This window comes from Grus americana, chromosome 3 (genome assembly GCF_028858705.1).
Source record: "Grus americana isolate bGruAme1 chromosome 3, bGruAme1.mat, whole genome shotgun sequence".
NCBI lineage: Eukaryota > Metazoa > Chordata > Aves > Gruiformes > Gruidae > Grus > Grus americana.
The window spans coordinates 16,530,519-16,549,136 of NC_072854.1; the positions used below are offsets into that span (position 1 = coordinate 16,530,519).

Genomic DNA, 18,618 nt, shown 5'->3' on the forward strand with positions numbered 1-18,618 from the left:
CACCTTGCACTTAGTCCCCTCTTAGGAAACCTTCTACAGGAGATAGAAGGACAATCTGCTTCCACACAGGATGGATGACAGACAGGTGGCTCCTTCTGCAAAACCCATTTTCTTTATTAAAAAAAAAAAAAGCAGAAGGGGAAGAAGAAGTAAGGAAAATGTTTGAAAGTTAGAATAGGCAAACTACTGAGCTAGAAAATCTAGATTAAATTAAGCATTCCTGCAAATTTGTAATAGAGAAATGAATGGCTCCCATCTGGAAGCTCAGCAAATTAACTTGGATCCTGGTTAAGAAGACGGCACCAGAGCCGCTTCCAGAAATGTAAATATCCAGTGTGCATTTGCAATCCAATCACAGCCTAAAAATATAAGACAACTCAGAGTGGAAATCTGATTTTGTGTCTACCTTCTTAATGGGAAATAAACAATTGCTCTCTGTAGACACAGCAATCTGGTCTCATTTTTCCTGCTGGAGAGATGCTGCAAGATGTCTTTGCACCATGAAAGTCTTTCAGCTGCTTCTGTTTGCAAGGCCGCAGCTCACGTGTCGGGGACTTGACTTTTCTCCATCATACTCCACTTCTACATCTTCTTTTCCATTCTGTGCCCCCAGCTGCTCCACTGTACTGTCCTCAGCTCTCTGTTTACTTGCACCACTTTATTTGGTCCTTATTATTACGAGTATTCTAGTTCCTTGTTCCCCGAGAGGTTTATCTTTGGCCTTCCAGTAAGAGACGAAGTGCTCTTGCTCCCAGTGTGCAGCTGAAGAACTCAACCAGAGGCATGAACAAGGCTGAGGACTAAATTTAGCCCAGAAGAGGATAGTCTCTCTGACAGTGGGATTAGACTAGGAAGGCAATTTGGAGCCTGTTTTAGATGCTCCCTGGAGGTGCCTACCTCCCTCTAGCTATAGAGAGAGCCTGGGGAGACCAGGCTTAGTCTCTGAGCATCATCCCCGGGGACTGACTTTCGACACTACAAAAGGCAGGAAAAGCCATTACAAGTTAATGTCATCCATATGGTTCAAGAACTGACGCTGCAAGGGAAGTTTTAGGGTGTTTCACCAACAGAAGGCATTCATGGAAAAAGGATGTTTCTCTGTGGATAAAAGATGGACTTCTGTGATCACAGCAGGCACAGCTGAGAGTTTTAAACTAAAGAAAAAAAACCTCTAGAGAGAGGATAATCAGGAAAATCAGTTAATTCCCACATCTGGTTTTAATAAACAGACAGGGGGATTGGTAAATGTGGACAAAAAAGCACATAATATCATCCAAACTTAGGAGAACAAAGAGCATATTAACGTCAATAGTAGCAGTCAGATAGGACAGTAGATAATTAGCCAGAAATTCACAGATGATGAGTAAGAAACATGATCAAGGAATAACATACTAATACTGGGAGCCAGGGCAACGCAATGGAAAAGTGAGGAAGCAAAAGGAGAAGAAACTCAGGAGGATGGCAGTCATGGTCGGCCTATGGTGCTATGGGGTCCACGCTGCTTGGGAGACAGAGGGACAACTGCACGGATTGTCCTACACTCTACAGAGTTTGCATGGGAATGCAGTGTAGACTGGAAGGTCCACAGCAATATAGAAGTGCTAACACAGCTTATCTTACTGTGGGACTGTCACTTCACAAAATATGCAACTGAAGAACCTACTGTTAACATTAAGAGCTGACCACAGATATTCCTGGAAGCAGCAGACACCAGTTGTAATCCTCCAGTTGACGAACTAGAAAAGGACGATACTAATTTAGACACTGTAAGTAGCTGGAACTGCTCACAGAAAGTAACTGTGGAAGCAATTGTAATCACGGAGAGCTGGTTTAGGTAGAAGAATACTCTGAAGTGAAACATAGAAATTAATATTTTCAGTTTCCCATAAGCTTTGAGGAATCAAAGGAAATGGGCATAGAAGTCAACCGGACTGAAGTGCTCAAGGACACACTTGTAAGAAGCTTCGCTTATCTTTATGGCAAAGATTAAAAAAAAGTTAAAAAAAAAAAAGGAAAAAAAAAGAGTTCATACTTATAACCCCAAGCAAAGTAGGGGAGACATCTAGGGAATGATTCCCAATCTAACTGGAGAAACAATCACCAAAAAAGGGATTTTAGGACTAAGCAGAGTGCCTCCGAGGAATGGAAAGGAAGGACTGCTCTGCAAAGACAGCTGTGTCACAGAGGTCAGGAAGCAAAGGGGTAAAGAGAAATTGCCAAAGTCAAGCTGAATTAGATCATGCAAATAAAAATAAAGAGCAAAGACCAAACTATTCTTTAGTGATACAAATTTAAAAAAAAAACATAGTAAGGAAAGTGGCAAACTAGCAGCACTTGGCTGATGCATCTTAAAACAAAAGTACGAGAAGGGAGAGGAGCTTTTGCTGTAACCACATCGGGACAGCAAACAGCAGATGGAAAAAAATAAACCCATAGCACTGACAAAAAAACCCCGAACTATTGAACAGCCTGTAAGTTAAAACTGAAACTGGGGTGGTTTCTAGTCAGGGAGGGAGGTGAACAGCCTCTCAACTGGGCAAGCATCCAAGAGGGGACCTGTTTGTTGGGGCTGGAAGCCTACCTGCCACTCGCTGCAACAGCACGAGATTGGGCTTTGCAATCGACCCAGCTTCATGAAATCTGCTGTTTTGAAACACGCTGACCACCACCAGCTCATAGAGAAACCTAAACAACAGGATGATGACAGTCTCTCGTGATGCATGGAGAAAACTATCTTAAAAATAAGATTAAATGGGATTAATTGGCACCTGTAGCTCCATCCCTCAGCACCCACAGACAAGACTGCTCTTGGTGCTCTCCTTCAGCATCATCACATCCATTTTCTGACCATCATCCCTCTCTGATCTCCTTCAGCAGGAGTTGCAGCACAGGCTCTCACACCTGGAGGTTTGGAGGAGGGGAGGGTGCTTGTTTTTAAACACTGGTCATCAGATCAGATCCATCTTGGAACAGACACCAAAGCTATACCACCAAAACAATCCTATCTGTTGCTGGGTGGGAGCAGTCTGTCTCTGTTTACTAACTAAAATTTGGTAGCAAATATGTTAAGACTAAAGCCAAGCTTTGCTCCGAATAACAACATAAAGACAGATGTCTGCCTGGAGTTCACTCCTGACCAAAAGCAAACCGCATCATTTATAAGCACTGCCATGACTGGTTCTTCCTCCACGTGCAATTAAGAAAAGGTGTCTCATTTACCTGAGAAAGCTGGGATTAAAAAAGCGTGCAGTATGAGCCAGTTTTTAAACCACCTTCTCCTCCAACAAAAGTGTCACTATCAGAGCACAGGGTTGCCTTCAGGGCATGAGACAATATTCCCAACAAGGAGATGCAGTTCTTGCCTAGACCAACACCAACTGCTTTTTACCGAGCCCTACCACATCATGAGCCCTTCGTTTCACTACCACGCCATGGGTGTGATCTGATTTGTAGCTCTATCAAGCCAGTATTTAACCATACACACAGTCATTGGCTTTGTGCCTGCGCTTTATTGAGAGTTAAACTCAAAACCTGTGCAACAACAGAATTGCCATCACGCAAGGCAGAGCAGCAAACCTATTATTGTCCAGAATTATTATTATATTATCACATTATTAACCAGAACAACTTAAGGAAAGGGTAAGAAGCTATATGAGTAACTCCATGACTTATGCCCAGTTCCACTGCTGCTCACCAGCTCCAAGCTGGCTCAACTGGGTGTATAACCAAACGTATCATTGCTATGCAAAGTAATGAGAAACAGCTTAACCTCTAACCTGAGGAGATACTCTGAGGACATCTCCTCAAACAGAAAGACAATTAAAACCAGCACTAGCACATAAGCAAGTCCACGGCATCAACAGACACCAGAGGATTTTTCTGAGTCAGTTGTTACGATGCAACGTGGTACGTAGCATTATGATTGTAGCTATAAAAACATTAAAAATGTACAAGTTTACAGAATGTATGAGGAACCAAACTGGAGGTTTTTTCTGCAGTCTTGCCTTTTCTCTCACAAAACATTGCATTTTGAAGTGTTTAGTCATCTCCCTAAATTCAGCTGCAAATTCAGCTCCTTAACTAAGCGCTGGGAAATTCTCCCTCTGCACCACATAGCCAAAAGGAGAGACTTTCTGAGAAGAAAGCCAGGGCGTAAGCAGATATTCCCAGTACAAGGACTACTCCAGACAGTAAAACGATGGATGAATATTTTCACATGCTCTGCACATGATGCCACCAACTCACAAACAGCAGCACCGGTGACCTCCCATCAACAAAAGCTCTCAAGCATTGTTACTCACCCGGATTAAGCATGGATCTAAGTGCACAAATAAATCCAGCCAACCCCATGATAATTTAAGCATATGCCTCAAATGAAATACAAGATTGAATGTTCTTCTGGCTCAGGACAGACTTTAAACCCCTTTCATTACATGCTTTTCAGTGCCAGACAAGAGTGCAACGCTGAAGCAAAGACACACGCTGAAAGAGAACCGGGTTACAAATCACAATTTATTTTATTGTCAGTGTCTTATCTTTAAGCCAGTCTTGCAAGGAAAGAACAGCGGGGAAAAGGCTCAAAAATAGTTTCAAAGACACTACTGCGCTGGCTGTCTGCTAGTAGATTAATCATTTAGTGCCCACTTAGCAATAACCGTAATTGTTTTAGAAGACATTCACATTGCAAAATTGTAAGAGCATATCGTAAGAGTCAAGTCGAATCTAACCCTTCTTCATTTTACACTTGCTTTAGACATGTTATCTCCAGTACAGAAAGAACCGACTTCAAGGAAAAAACTCTGTCATGTAGATTAAAGTTTATTGATTACCCAGTCAACATATCTGAGCTGAGCAATATGAGATCTCTCCAAGGGGAAGGAAAGAGATGGTATTTACAGAAACTGCTGCTAATGAGAAAACCTTAAGGCAAAGAAGGTGAACGACAGCAATAAGTATCAATTTTTATAGATTATAACCAACTGTTTGCTCTTTTGCTTTTATAATTGCATTTCCCTTTATAACTACAGTCCCTATGTTCTACCTTCTTCTAGAAACACCCATTGCTAGGCTAGGGTGGCCAAAGCTGGGTTATATCGCAGTATCTATGGGCAAAGCATGTTAAGCCTTGCCTAAGTTCACTTTGCCAAGGAGAGTTTATAAGTTTAAGAAAAAACTTGCAACAACTGGTGTCACCGAGTGACTCTCCCTTTTCCCCCAGCGATTTGAACAGCACAGTTTTGCACAGAGCTCCATGATGAAGGAGTATTTTATTTCTAAAACAAATCCCAGTGTCCCAAGCAGGTAAGTTCACTTCAGAGCTTTTTGTTTTCTTAAAACAAAACCAAAAAAAAAAACCCCACCAAACCCTGCTTCTCCCAAGTCTCCTCCTGACAAGCCAGCTTTGCTGAAGAAGTCTCCCTTGTTGGCTGAGGACTTGAGCCAGCAGGACTTTGGGAACCAACATGGGCCGCTGCTCCTTCATGGAGCTTCACATGGCTTTCTGCAGACACAAGAAACTCACTCCTGCAAAGCTAATCCTCGTTACGCTGTGTAATAGCTGCATGATGCCAAGAGTGTTGAAGCTCCAACACTTGGGGTAAGCAAGGAAGCCCGACCACGTGGCTGTTGCAGCTTCTAACAGTTCTCAGCTCTGCAGGTACTGGATTTGCCTTCATCAGATATGAAGTACCTGCAGTTCCTCTATCGTGACAGAGAAGGAGCTAAAAAAAGCAAACAGAGGAGAAAACAACTACGGTTTAAAGAATCCTCTGAACTGAGCCACAGCTGAGCTCGCACGCAAACAGATTTGGGTTTCACAGACAAGCAGCAACGATAGGAGAGGAATTAAGTAAACAGCCATTTGCCAAATATAACTTTCTAAAGCGGTTTGTCAGAAAATGGCAACTTCAGTGGAGTGAAGCAATAGGATGGAACGGACATTCTCACAGCATCACGTTTTTATTTAGAGACGACAAATAAGAAAAAAAATAAATACATCTTGCAGATGGCCTGTCTCCGAGTGGCCCTGATAAAAGCCTCTGCGCCCTGACTTCGGGCCAGCCACATTCCATCTCCAACTGCACAGCCTGCAGAAGCATTAGCAGTAATTAAGAAGAGCCAGCAGTAGTGATAAACCAGACCTCTCTAAAAGAAATACGTACTGCACTGATACGGATTATTGTTTTCCTTCACTTTTTGGTGGACTAACATGGTGCGCTCCTTAAAAGACAATTTCCAAGCACTTCATAGTTGCTCCTCCACCCTTGACTCGCTGAATCCCAGACGAGACCCTCAGCATCACTTATCCCAGCAGTGCTCCAGGACGGTGCCAAGGACTTCACGTGTGGCCACCATGCAGATACTGCTCTTCCAAATCGCCGCACAAGTGCCCAAAGCGCAAAAGAGTTTGCCGTGATCTCACAAAAAGTGTTGAAAACCACAGATCTAGTCCAATACCTCTTGCTTCAAAGAATTTCTCCAAGAATTTCTGCATCCAGTCACCACCCATTTGGCCTACACGTTTTCAGAAGATATGCAACCCTGACCTAAAAGCCTGCAGAGGATGGAGAACCCACCATAGCCTGAAACAATTTGCTCCAAACAGTGATGTTTTTCCACCGTTAAGCAGGCATACGGTGCAGAGCTTTTTGGGGAGAGGTGGGATAAGGGAATTTGATCATTTTGTGTCACCTCTCTCTTCGTACCATATATAACTCAGCGCTCACTTGTGCAGTTCACTGAAAGATTAGTTGGCTCGTTCAGGCAGGCAAGGGTAGACCCTTAAGACGGTTAAGTGATTTGGGGCAGGATGATCATCTGTCTCTGCCCTGCCCACAATTAACTGTTGCATGGTCCGTGCAAGGGCTGAGCTCTCTCTGGGCAGCGAGCAAAGCAGAGGGGCAGAGCTCCTTCCAGCATGACTGGGAGCATCCCTCCTCCCTCAGCTTCCAGGGGTTTAAAGAAAGTTGGCACAAAGGCAGTTGATCCCATCGATGCTCCTGGATCCTGCTCGTTCCACCTAAAGTTTAGTGTTTCAAACAGCAGGCAAATTAAGCAACACAGCCTTGCAGTAAGCTAATAAAAATTGTGTTGTGTGTCTAAGCTCAGATGGTCCAAAGAGCATGACAAACTTAAAACAGCCTGCAAATTTCTACAGTTAAATGGTTCTTGGTGTTACAAAAGGTCAGCCATCTGTTCAAATGTTCCTGTTATAGTTAATTTAACTTTTCTTCTTCCACTCTCCTCTCCTGACTCAGGCGTACTCCCCAGGAAGAAGAAAACCTGGCTGACGTCACTGCAGTTAGACAGCTCTCCTCGTCCACAAAGAACTGCCCACAGAAAACACATTTATGGTTAAGACAGACTATGGAAGCAAAGGAGAAAAGAAAAGTGGTGGAAAGAAGCAGTATGTTATCCAGGTCTTACAGGACAGCCAAATCCTGCAGAGAGCCGGGACTGCAGGTGATGTTCAGAAGAGAACGTTTCAGGTTCTGAAAGCTGCGCTCAACGTCCCCGACGCAGCGGGAGACCTCCAGCCCATCCTTCCCAACCTCTGCTGGGTCTCGCAGTGCTCCTAGAAAAACTAGGGAGTGTTACAACATCCAACTTCAAATTGCCATTATCTCATGATATAGAGGGCTTCAAAGTGAAATGTGACTGTTCACAATGGATTTCACATACATTTCTAATGGAACTGTTTGATTTAAAAAAATAATAATTAAAAAAAAAAATTAAAAATCAGTCTGGAGTTACTCAGCAAGCAAGGCCAACCCGAGGCTGAAACTGAGCTTCTAGGGAAAGAAGTGAGTTCAGGGCTGCGTATGGTATGAAGAGAGATGATGCAAAACAGCCAAGTTCTACCGGTCGGCATCCTTTCATAGTCTGGGTTATTTTATCCTCTCCTCTATTCCTTGTAATAAAATGGGGGGGGAAAAAAAAAGGAAAGAAAAAAGATGATGGGCTCTGATCAAGCTGAAGAACAAGGGGGGCAGGGAGACATAACATGCTCTTTTCACGAAGAAACCAAGCCTGCACAGGGAAAAGTAAGAGTTATGCAAGATGTGCAAGTGAGCGGCTGAGAATTGGTTGGCCTTCTGCAACTTCCAAACGTTCCTGAAATGCCTCTTCAAGGAACCGACCAACACACTTCAGATCACAGGTAGCCCTTCTCTATCAGGATATCTCCAGCATGAAGGACAAGGCAATGCATGCATCTTTACACCTCCAGCGTTAGGCTGGGAATGATGGCTTCAAAGGAGACAAAGCGACATGCTGCTTTATTGTGTATCATTTTAAACCAGCAGGAGTTGGAACAGGTTTTGATGGAGATATTTGGATAAAATTCTGTGTAACAGAGCCATTGTGCAGAACTACCTACTGAGTTAAACACAGCCGAGTTTGGATGGAGAAAAGTGCCCCCATACTCGCTTGGAAACCCATCTAGGAACAGGTGTGAATCCTTGGTATCGCAGGTGGCTTAATTCAGGGGAGTAACAGTGAATGAATTATCCAGGAACATTGCCATTCGTTATTTTCTAACACCTCCAGCTTAAAAACTAGCAAACACTTAACACCCTGACCTTTGGGATGAATGTAAAAGCAGTGCTACAGCACCAAAACAAAACATTTTCCTGTTTTTTTAAAGTCAATAGAACCTGTATTATTTGAAGAATGGTAGCCTAAGGGAATCTGCTTCACTGCAAAACTGTTTAGGCAGCTGCCATTAGTTTAAAAGCCCATTTTTGTTTAATGACTGCAGTTTCGCATTCTCCCAATGCCATGCATCATAACTGTCATCCCTAAACCTTAGATTTATGAAAGCATCCAGCAGCATCATTGTACTCAGGGGTCTGCTGACATTCCCATTACTAAACCACTTCTTGCAGGTTTTGACGTGCCTTTAGGCAGAACGAATGCTGGATTCTGCGTGGGTGTTGTCACCGAGGGGGATGCTGCTCCACTGCCCTGGGGTGTCTGGGACTCCAGGCAGAGCCATCGCCACCCCTGACCAGGGCATCTCACAGAGCACAGGATGATGGAGAAGGATGCTTGAGAAGCAATGAGAAATAAAATCGAACTTTTATATTTGTTTAGCTAGAAATAGAGAGAACGAGTCCCTCGCCATCACAGGAAGGGATGGAGACCATGGTAAAGGCCCACCGTCCTCCTGGGTCACACTTCATCCAAGGTGCAGAGAAAGGATGTGGCTGAAGGGGAACGCAACCGCAGAGCTGGTAGATGTCTGGAAATAGCCTACGAACCAGATAGCCTGGAAAACCGAACCATTTTCCTTAGAAAACCAGCTTAAAGCTTTGAAAGCATACTGATTCAAGAGGACAATCTGAAGTAATTTCCCAGGTACTCTACAAAATTCAACATTTAGTACCTTCCTACTTTGAAATGTCTTTTGTACCTGCTATCATCTCTCAATCCTCCATTCAGATGCCATTTTGCAGGTAAATTCATCTCCCACTATCTTTACAGTGGTGAACGGGGACCATTCAATCCTCTTACCTGACTCTAAGTGAGGAGCAGAGTTTGTCAAATATATTTGGTCAAACTTATAACAAAAACTTCAACCAAAACCAAAGCCCAAGCAAAACAAAAGGAAAAAGCTCTTTTCCTCAGATTCAAAATGCTTTGAAAGCATATGCAAATTCAGGGAAGGTACTCCTAATATATTCCAAAACCAATCTGCTCAAGGTTTTGAATCCTGAAGGTTTTATTTTCATACTCTTATATTAACATATCTATTGTGCTCTAAAGTGTTAACGTATTTCTTCATAATTTGGAGAGAAGGTATTTGAAGCTAGAAAAAGACTTAAAAACAAATTGCCTTAGTGATTCCAATATAAATAATCAGAACTAGATAATTAACTATTCTGACATATAGGTGGTAATGGTACCCAACAAACAACAAAACATGATACACACCCTTAATGATCTATGCTTTAACACTGATGCGTCATGAAATAATCTGTTGATGGTGAATCCCTAAAATTAACTTTCTCCCACAAATTACAAAAATTAACATATTTCCTAAATTATTTTTTCCTGGCATTTCATTGAGAATGTCAAATTACATTGCCCTTGAAATTCAATGAAGACCACATATTATTTCTTCTGTGAAATGAAAATTCTGTAGGTGAATCCACTTCAGTTTTACTGTAGCAGATTTACTGCATTTTGTGACCATGCCCCATTTGCTGGTGAAATCAGAGTCACGATGACTAATTCTGAGGCTTTGGGGTATAAGACAGAGAGTGAGCACCTAGCAAAGAAAATCTCTCTCACCCCTCCAAAGTAATGGAGATACCATCCGAGATCTACAGCCCAGTCCTGTTCCAGCTCCCCAATCCTGTCTTCATGAGAAGAGAGGAGAAGAGAGGAGCGTTCAGCTGGAAGGGACCTGCAACGATCATCTAGTCCAACTCCAGATCCTGATGCTTCATCCCAGGAAACGGCAACAAGGGTCTGATGGCCACATCTGCTTCCCCTGGTGATGCAAGTGTCTCTCTGGAAGGAACTAGTTGGGATTTTGATTGCTAAGAGACGAGATTTTCTGGTAACCCAAGGGCAGTATTTATAAATACTGAATGCTTAGGGAGAAGGAAACAAAACTGTCTGGCTTAGCTCAGACCCTCTGTGCTCACACAAAAAACAGCTTGGACCCTACTAACCCCACCAATGCTCCACTGGAACTTCACCAGAACACCATGCACAAAGAGGAGAAAAATGCCTGGACGTGACAGCAGATGTAGATGCAACACTTGGTGGTGTCAGGGAGGTAAAAAAAACCAACACAAACAAAAAATCCCCAAAAAGCCCCAAACCAAGCCCCCCAAACCAAGCCGCTAACAAAGCAATGGAGCCCAAGCCCCTGGCCACAGCAGGAACGTGGCAATGAGGCTGCAGCAAAATGCTCAGACCTGTAAGTCTGCAAGTGCTTAGCTAGTTAAATGGTTAACTTTGCTATCAAAAAACTTAAATACAGCTAAAACACGCATCAAGCCTAAAAAGGAGTACAATGAATAGGGGGTGTTGTTCTTTTAAAAAGACAAACATATTAGATGGGTGAAAACCCTCAAAATAGGATAGGGTTTTCAGCCTTCACTTGAAAAAACCTTTTAATTAACATTCAGAAAATTTTCCCTGCCTTCAAGCCTGGCTATTCTGAAACCCAGCATGCATCCCACATCGAAATTATTCGCATATTTTATTATGGCAAAATTGACAATTTACATTCATGTACCCTAAGTGGTGTAACGGAGATCAGTCTTCACCAGCTGATTTCCATACCTAACTCAACAGCCCGTGGTCAGCAGGGAACAACAGGACTGAAAGCCTTCTCAAGAAGCCAGCTGCAGTGCTGCACTGGTAAACCTACAGCATCTTCTCACCCCTTCCAGTGGACGTGCTGTGCTGCCCATGCCGAACTGTGGAGCATCCAGCCACTACCACTGGCTTTTTTTCTGTGTAACACAGAAATCAAGTAATTATTGAAAGTTATTCTGCATTCCTGATAATTAAAGAGAAAGCTGCAAAAATTTCCATCGTTACTTGTCTGTTTGATTTCAAATGAAGGTCTGAAGGAGACAGAAGCACTCACATTTTTTAGTAGGCTGAGGCCTCGTGCGTCTTTGTTCATGTTCACACTCTCACAACTGGGGACCACACTTGAGACAGCCATGACAGTTCGTGGTAGCGTTTCCCAGGGCTTGCCTGCTACTTTTCTACCAGGATCCTGGTGCCTTTGGGTGCCATGAGCCAATTAGAACAATTAAGCTGCTTGCCAACTAGGCTGCCCAGGGATGCAGAGCCCAGGAGGATGCTGCAGGCATGTGCACACCAGCATTGAGCTGCCCCACCACCATCAACCATCACCTGTCCTCTCAAATGCCGACAAAGGCCAGAAACTCCCCAGAAGAGACAGTGCCACATCCCCTGCTCCGCAGCAGCCCCAATCCCATCAAACCCTGGAGGTGGGAAGTCTGGAGGTGGGCAATGTCCCTCCTACTACGCTCCCCAGAAAGGGGGCTGCAGCCAAACTGCCTATGGGAAATGATCCCTGGCCCAGTGCAACTCTTCCAGGCCATCCCTAAAGCACCAAAGCAACGTTGTGAAGCCATTTTTGCACCCACAGCTAGAACCAAAACAGGGTGACTTTCCGCAGTAGCTCCTCGCTGACTCTGCAAACCCTGAGACCTGTCTCAAAGCAAACTAATTGTGATCAACTTCAGAGTGTGAATATTTGTCTCAGTTGAGAGAAAATCATGCCTCACTTCTCATTGCATTCTCTTCCCAAGAAAGGCCATGCTTTTTTTTTCCCCTTCCCCTCTGGAAACACAATGGCTGGCGGTCCGTCCGACGCACAGGGATCCAGCCGGACAGACATGCTGTCCATAGATAGCTCTGACTGCACCCCTCAGCCAACCTCAGCCCCAGGGTGTACATTTATTTTGGCTTTAGCAGGGCACCAAGCTGCTGCAGGGTGAGAAGGAGGAGAGGAGCAAGGAAAGGATTCACACCAAATTACCGCAGTATTTTTTAATTAAGAGGGGTGGGGCCTGATATAAAAGCAGTGAAGTGGAGTGATGCGAGTGCTGGTATGATGTCCACGGGAGGGCTCATTTGCTTGAATTAGACAACCCTGCGAGGGCTCGGATGGATGAAACCAACTGCATCCCCTCGGTGGTTGCCCAGGTAGCTCCACCAAGCATCCCCAAACCCGCTCACCCTCTTACACCAAAGCCCCCCACTTACAACAAAGCTTCTCCCAGCAAGTACGAAGTCCCCAACCATAAGCCAAGGCACCCTCTTATTTTATTCCAAGCCTGGCCAACATGATGGACGTCACATGAAAATTAAAAATTTAAAAACTCACTGTGGAGGAAAGGGGGGGGGGAAGTGTTGAGCTCATGACTAATCTTTGCAGCTCTTGCTATGGACAGGATTTGTACAGCCATGTTGATTTTTTTGTAAAAATAGTAAATCGTATTACCCCCATGCTGCAAGACCAAAGATTCACAATGATACCTTAATACAGCTTAAATAAAAATAGCACTACCTGAGTCAATCTGAGCATGATAATGCTTCGTAATCCCACACTATTAGAGGATGAACAGTTGTATAGCAGTGAATCAACATGAGATACTTGCATTAGGAGACACTCCTTTTTTGTGCTATACAGCATCATCTACACAAAACGTAGAAGGCAGGTGGTGTTTGTAGGAGGCACAATACACAACGGGGAAAACAGCGCTATTACAGAATATTCCAAACTTGGTACCCCACTACTTTCAGCTTGGAAATCTTGGCTAATAGCTTACATTTTTAAAAGCAAAGCCTGCTTTTAAATTTTCCCCGTCACAGTAAAGAATTAATGAAAAAGTCTGAATTTTAGAAGTTTTTGAAAAGTGGGCAATCCCGAAGCCTGTGTGCATCCAGGCAGAAGATTCATTCATAAAAATAAACATAGATGAATCGCAGTGTTGCACATTCTTTTTTTTTTCTTAATATCCTTGAATGAGCAAACAGCGTATATGGAAAGGAAATATGTAATACAACAAAGAAAATCCTAAACAGTGAAAATACTAACAAAACCTATTTATAAAAAAAAATGTAGAAGTCAAAGACTCAAATAGCAATTTTTAAAGGTGGTAAGGATGAAAAAAGCAAGCTTTGATTAGTGACACATTAAACCGTAATAAATTCTTCTTAATTACTTCATTACATAAGCCACTCACACAAGGTACTTCGTTTGCTATTGTGCTCCCCATTTGTTCTTTTTTAAGACACATTTGACAATTAATTGCACTTTTTTCCCCCTCTGCTGCAATATAGTCATATGTATAGCAGACATGTGGCCCTCGCAGCTTCCTCCAGAGGGTTTTATCAGACTGTGGGGAAAGGTAACAGAAAAAGGTAACAACGCTGCCAGGTCTCCCTTTCCCCAACAGAATCTGAATCCTCAAACCAGTGAGCCTTCCAAGGCTGCAGTGCAGAGGATGCCCACGGAAAGGGGAAAACAGCCTCAAATTCCCTCTTGTCTTGCCTGCTTCCTCCTCCCCTTCCCTGGCTCTGCTGCGGGTTTTTCCTCCCCACAGAGCCCAGATGCTCACTGGGAGGGTGACCCCACGGGGCCCTGGAAGTGGGGACACAGATGGGCTGTGGGGAAGGCAGGGAGATGCCGGCAGGGACAGCAGAGAAGGAGCCATGCCAGGAGGCACCGAGGCACCGTGCCAGGGCATCCTGGTGGAGATGGTCCCGGAGCCAGGCCATGGGGAGGTACCCACAGCCTCGCTCTATGCACAAGAGTATTTCCAAAAACACCCCAGCACCAGTGGCAAGAGCATCCACTGATTTCAATGCCGAGCCACGGGTGGTCCTGAGGCACCTCCAGAAGCCCAACCCTCCAATACTCCATGCCACCATCCTTCCCTCGAAAACAAAGGTTGCACAGGTTTCAGCTCTGCTTGCAGTTTAAAAACAAAATGTTTCTCCAAGTCAGTTTGGTAGAACACATCTGTCAGTCTCTGGCTGCAAAAAGTTTCACTTCAAAACTCAAGTCATGGATGGTGCAGCGATGCAAGCTAGCGCTGGCCCGGAGGAGCAAGGAGCCCCATTTCAGCTGCAGAGACACACATCCGTGCAAGCAACGAGCAGTCTCTGCTGTTGTTCACACCATTTCGTGCCCTGTCCTCTGCCTCCCTCGGCCGCAGGGCGCAGCTACTCGTGCACTCCTCTGAAACAGCACAGAGGCTACGGTGACACCACTGCTGCAGCCCCACCGCATCACACCTGGGACCGAGACAGCCCTCACACCCACATCACACCTCCAGCCGCCTGCCACAAGCGCCCCAGCAGCACCTCGAAACACGCTGAGGCACAAGAGCCCCAGCACAGGTACAGATTTGGCCGGGGTGGCCCCGACGTGGGTGCCTCTCCCATCGTGTGTCTGGCTCCCCGGTCTCCACTGCTCAGAGCTGCTTATGTGCTTACAGGCAGGAACGCGGGTAAGCAGCTTGCTCCATCAGAGCCCACGGTACCCCATCAGGAGAGCACCCAAGTGCCTGTTCCCCCCTTCCCCAGCCAGCACCTTCGCCTCCAGGTGTGCTCAGCTGGGGTAAAATCTGAGCTACTTTCAGGCACTTACATATTTTCTTTCACGATGCTACGCTTTGCTCTGAAGCCACCCATGTGCCTCTGGCCACATTTGGCCAATTTCCATTTTGGGAAATGCCCAGCTGGCTCAGCACTGGTCTGCCTTCAAGTCTGTCTCTTACCATACGTTAAATATGAACCGACACAGCCAGACCGCCATAAGGCTCCATACAGAAACTGTTCCACCCTGGAGGCGTACCTTCATACTGGTACGGATCATCTAAATTCCCAAACTGGAATAAATGACACACCTGAATTTGAGAAGGCGAGGAGGAATACAGACCATTAAAGCAGCAAAAATGCAATGTATAAACACGTGGCACCTGTAAATTCTGCTCGCAAGAGTGCAGCGGGAACCAGTTTCCCTAAAAGACCGCAGGACATTCATGCTTTTGAAAGCACTACCCAGAGGGACTACCTACTACTAAAACATTAACTCTGGCAAGCACAGTCTGGAGTATTAACAATTTTTTTTACTTATAACCTACTCAGGTGTTACCTGTAAAAACAGGAAAAGAAAATCCAATTGTAAATACAATTTAAACTGACAATTTATAATTGCCTGGCCTTTACACACATGGTATTACAGTCACCGACCCCATCCTCCCCTCTGCCCTCAGGAAAAAAGAGCTTGATTCATCTTTCAACATCTCGAAAAGATCAACTGATGATTCAGGTCCCAATATAGCAGTTATCAGTACAAACTGTGTGCAGGTTTCTCATCCAGATCCAATCGTAGCTGCAGGGCTGGGGAAGAGGAGGGGTTCATAAGCTATTACTCACAAGAACATTTTGGCAGAAGGCACACAGGATTCATAATTTGGCCTTATAAGACTCATGGTTTTTGGACCTAAGCCTTAGTCAGAACCACCGTCTGGGGTTAAATTAGCTCCCCTTATACAGAAAACACGGGTAACAGTTTATTAAGTAGGGGATGTTTTTATCAATGAAAGATGTAATTGCTGACAAATACATTTAAGGGGCATTAAAGACGACCCTTATAAATGTTAAATAAGCATTTTCTGGCCAAAATGAACATACATTTAAGGTGGACACAAGCACAGTACAACACACCAAACCGCAGCATCCTCCCCTGTCCCAACAAGAAACGAGTGCAGATGGCTACATTTCAGCTGTACGGACACTTCAGATCAAGCTGGGACCATCTGTATCAAAAGGCACCTTACCTATGGAAAATACATTGATTTGGAAGTTGGAGAAGTCCATTAAATGTTTGGGACATTCAACTGTAGTTCATTAGTCAGTCTGAACACAGAAGAGCTCTAATAGCTTGTATCCTGTGCACTAGGGAAATGCAACTAAAGAATAAACTTCCTGAGCAATTAATGGGTAATGATATAATTTGGTTAATCTCATTGGAAAGAAATCTAGAATTGAAAGAGGAAACGGAGTACGTATTTCTCTAGAAACAATGAAAACAAACAGCAAAGGGTGCTACAGAGCATTTGCCGGAAGAGATCGGCTCCACCAGAGGAAAAGAAATTGCACTGATTTACATCTGCCTAAGAGGTGGCTCTCTGGCTGCAACGCCACAACGTCGGCATTTCTTAGCAATCTCATTCTCCTTCAGCTCTTTACAGATTTAATGTTTCTCTTACTTACAAATAAGGACTTAATGAAGTGTATACAAATGAAATACATGAAAGTCCTGGATGCAGGCAGGACAAAATCAGTCACATGCAGCAGAGATTAGCGCCAGTTATGCAGGTCATTTAACCCTCTGGAAGTTGCATTCCTTCAGATTAACACAGATGGTCAGAACAGAAGGAAATAAATATAAATAAGGTTGCTCTCTGAACAGAAAACACTTTGCCCCACTGGACAACATTGGCTTTTAGTAAAAAATACAGTGCAATTTGTACAGATTTTCCCTAAAGTCAAATATTTTTTAAAATATAACATTTATTTCACTAATCAAGTCTCAGAAAATTCTTTCTAGTGCAAAGGTAAAGCTAAACATTTTGATGTCAAACCTCTACTCAAAGATTTGCCCTGCCAGCTCTAAAATTAAAGCATGCCACAGGCTCAGCAAACACAAACTTCTGCGCCCAATGTAGAACAAAAGTCAACATTTGTATTTTGTATTACTAATTTAATTTTTCTATTACTAACTTAAAGAGCGCCTTGAAAGGAGCAGGTTCTGGAGAGTACTCACCACCTATCTTGGAACCTCTTCAGAGAAAGTCCACGGGGCTCAATTGCCTGGAGGAGAAGACACAAACCAAACATGTTTTACATTACAGCTTTCTTCGAAGTGACAACCTTCCCACTTTTTGGCCTCCCCTGTAAAAAACAATTTCCCCAGCTGAAAAAGAAATCAGAATTAATCTAAACATGCAAAAACTCTGCTCCACTTCTTACACTACACTGAGAAACAACTTTGTTGCCTGCATTTGCATTTTATTATTTGTTGTGGAATAGAAAACAGCTCCCATGTTGAAAAATGTAGAGATTTCTCTCAAATTCGGACAGCAAATTCTTCTGGTGTTCGAAAATCTGGTGAAAGCACCCTGCCTACTTTAATTTTTTATTTTTTTAAATTCACCTTTCAAAATAAGCAAGTATCAAGTTTAGATTCAGAAGGTTTGCTTGGCTTATACCTCAATATATTACTATGCCAAGATCTAAAAACAGGAAAAAAAGAAATAAAATACGATGGAGCCAGTTTCAAGTCTTCTGAAGCCATTAAGCATTGCTCTGAAAGGTTAGAAATCGCTTCGCTTTCCGTTGAGCATGCTTCTTGAGGAAGCACAAGTATAATTGCATCCCTTCGGCATCTGCCAGCTATGAATCCTGAGGGTTCATCAGCGCTTAAGGAGTCACAGATGAGAGCACCAGGACTGAGCTCACCTGCTCCTGCAATTCCTAATCTCTCAAAGTCTGTGGATTAGAAAATTGAAAACAAACCGATTCCACCCTCTCATGGAGCCTTCCATGATTTTCCCCACGGCCGAGGCCAGGCACGGCTGGGAAGCAATCATCTCCTCCAGCCCAATATCTCCAGTCCCACCATGCCAGCTTCTTTCCTGCCAGACCCTTGTCTGACCCAGTAACCCCACAACCTCTGCAAGCAAAATCCCACCAGGTTTGGGACCCTACTCCCAGGCACCTCCAGCCCACCCCTAACATACACATCTGGTCTGTCCAACGCAAAACCCCAGCCACAGGGATCCCAGACATTACCAAAGCCTCCCAACAGCCTCCTTGAACACTTCACTGTCCCTACAAGCAGGGATTTCTTCCTTTCATGATACCATTCAAACTCTTTATCGCTTGCCCTAACCCTCGCAGACATGGGGCAGAGGTTCCACATTTCTCCTCTCACAGCAGTCTTCTAGACACTGCGAACCCGTTGCCAACCCTTCACCTTCTCTCCAGACCAAACACCCTACTCCTTCCCATCTTTCCTCTCAAGTTCTGCTCAGTTCCCTGCTG

At 44.1% G+C, this 18,618-nt stretch overlaps 1 protein-coding gene across 5 annotated transcripts in view; it reads right to left on the minus strand.

Moving 5' to 3' along the window:
- HPCAL1 (hippocalcin like 1) overlaps window positions 1-18,618 on the minus strand; it is an 85,892-nt gene that overhangs the window by 33,522 nt on the left and 33,752 nt on the right. For 4 of the 5 annotated variants that reach the window (XM_054821594.1, XM_054821591.1, XM_054821590.1 and 1 more), the window contains exon 2: window positions 17,339-17,385. The exons of the other annotated variant lie outside the window; for it this stretch is intronic. The gene's annotated coding sequence lies outside the window, so the exon portion shown is untranslated. The remainder of the gene's footprint in view (window positions 1-17,338; window positions 17,386-18,618) is intronic. 5 annotated transcript variants of the gene reach the window in all.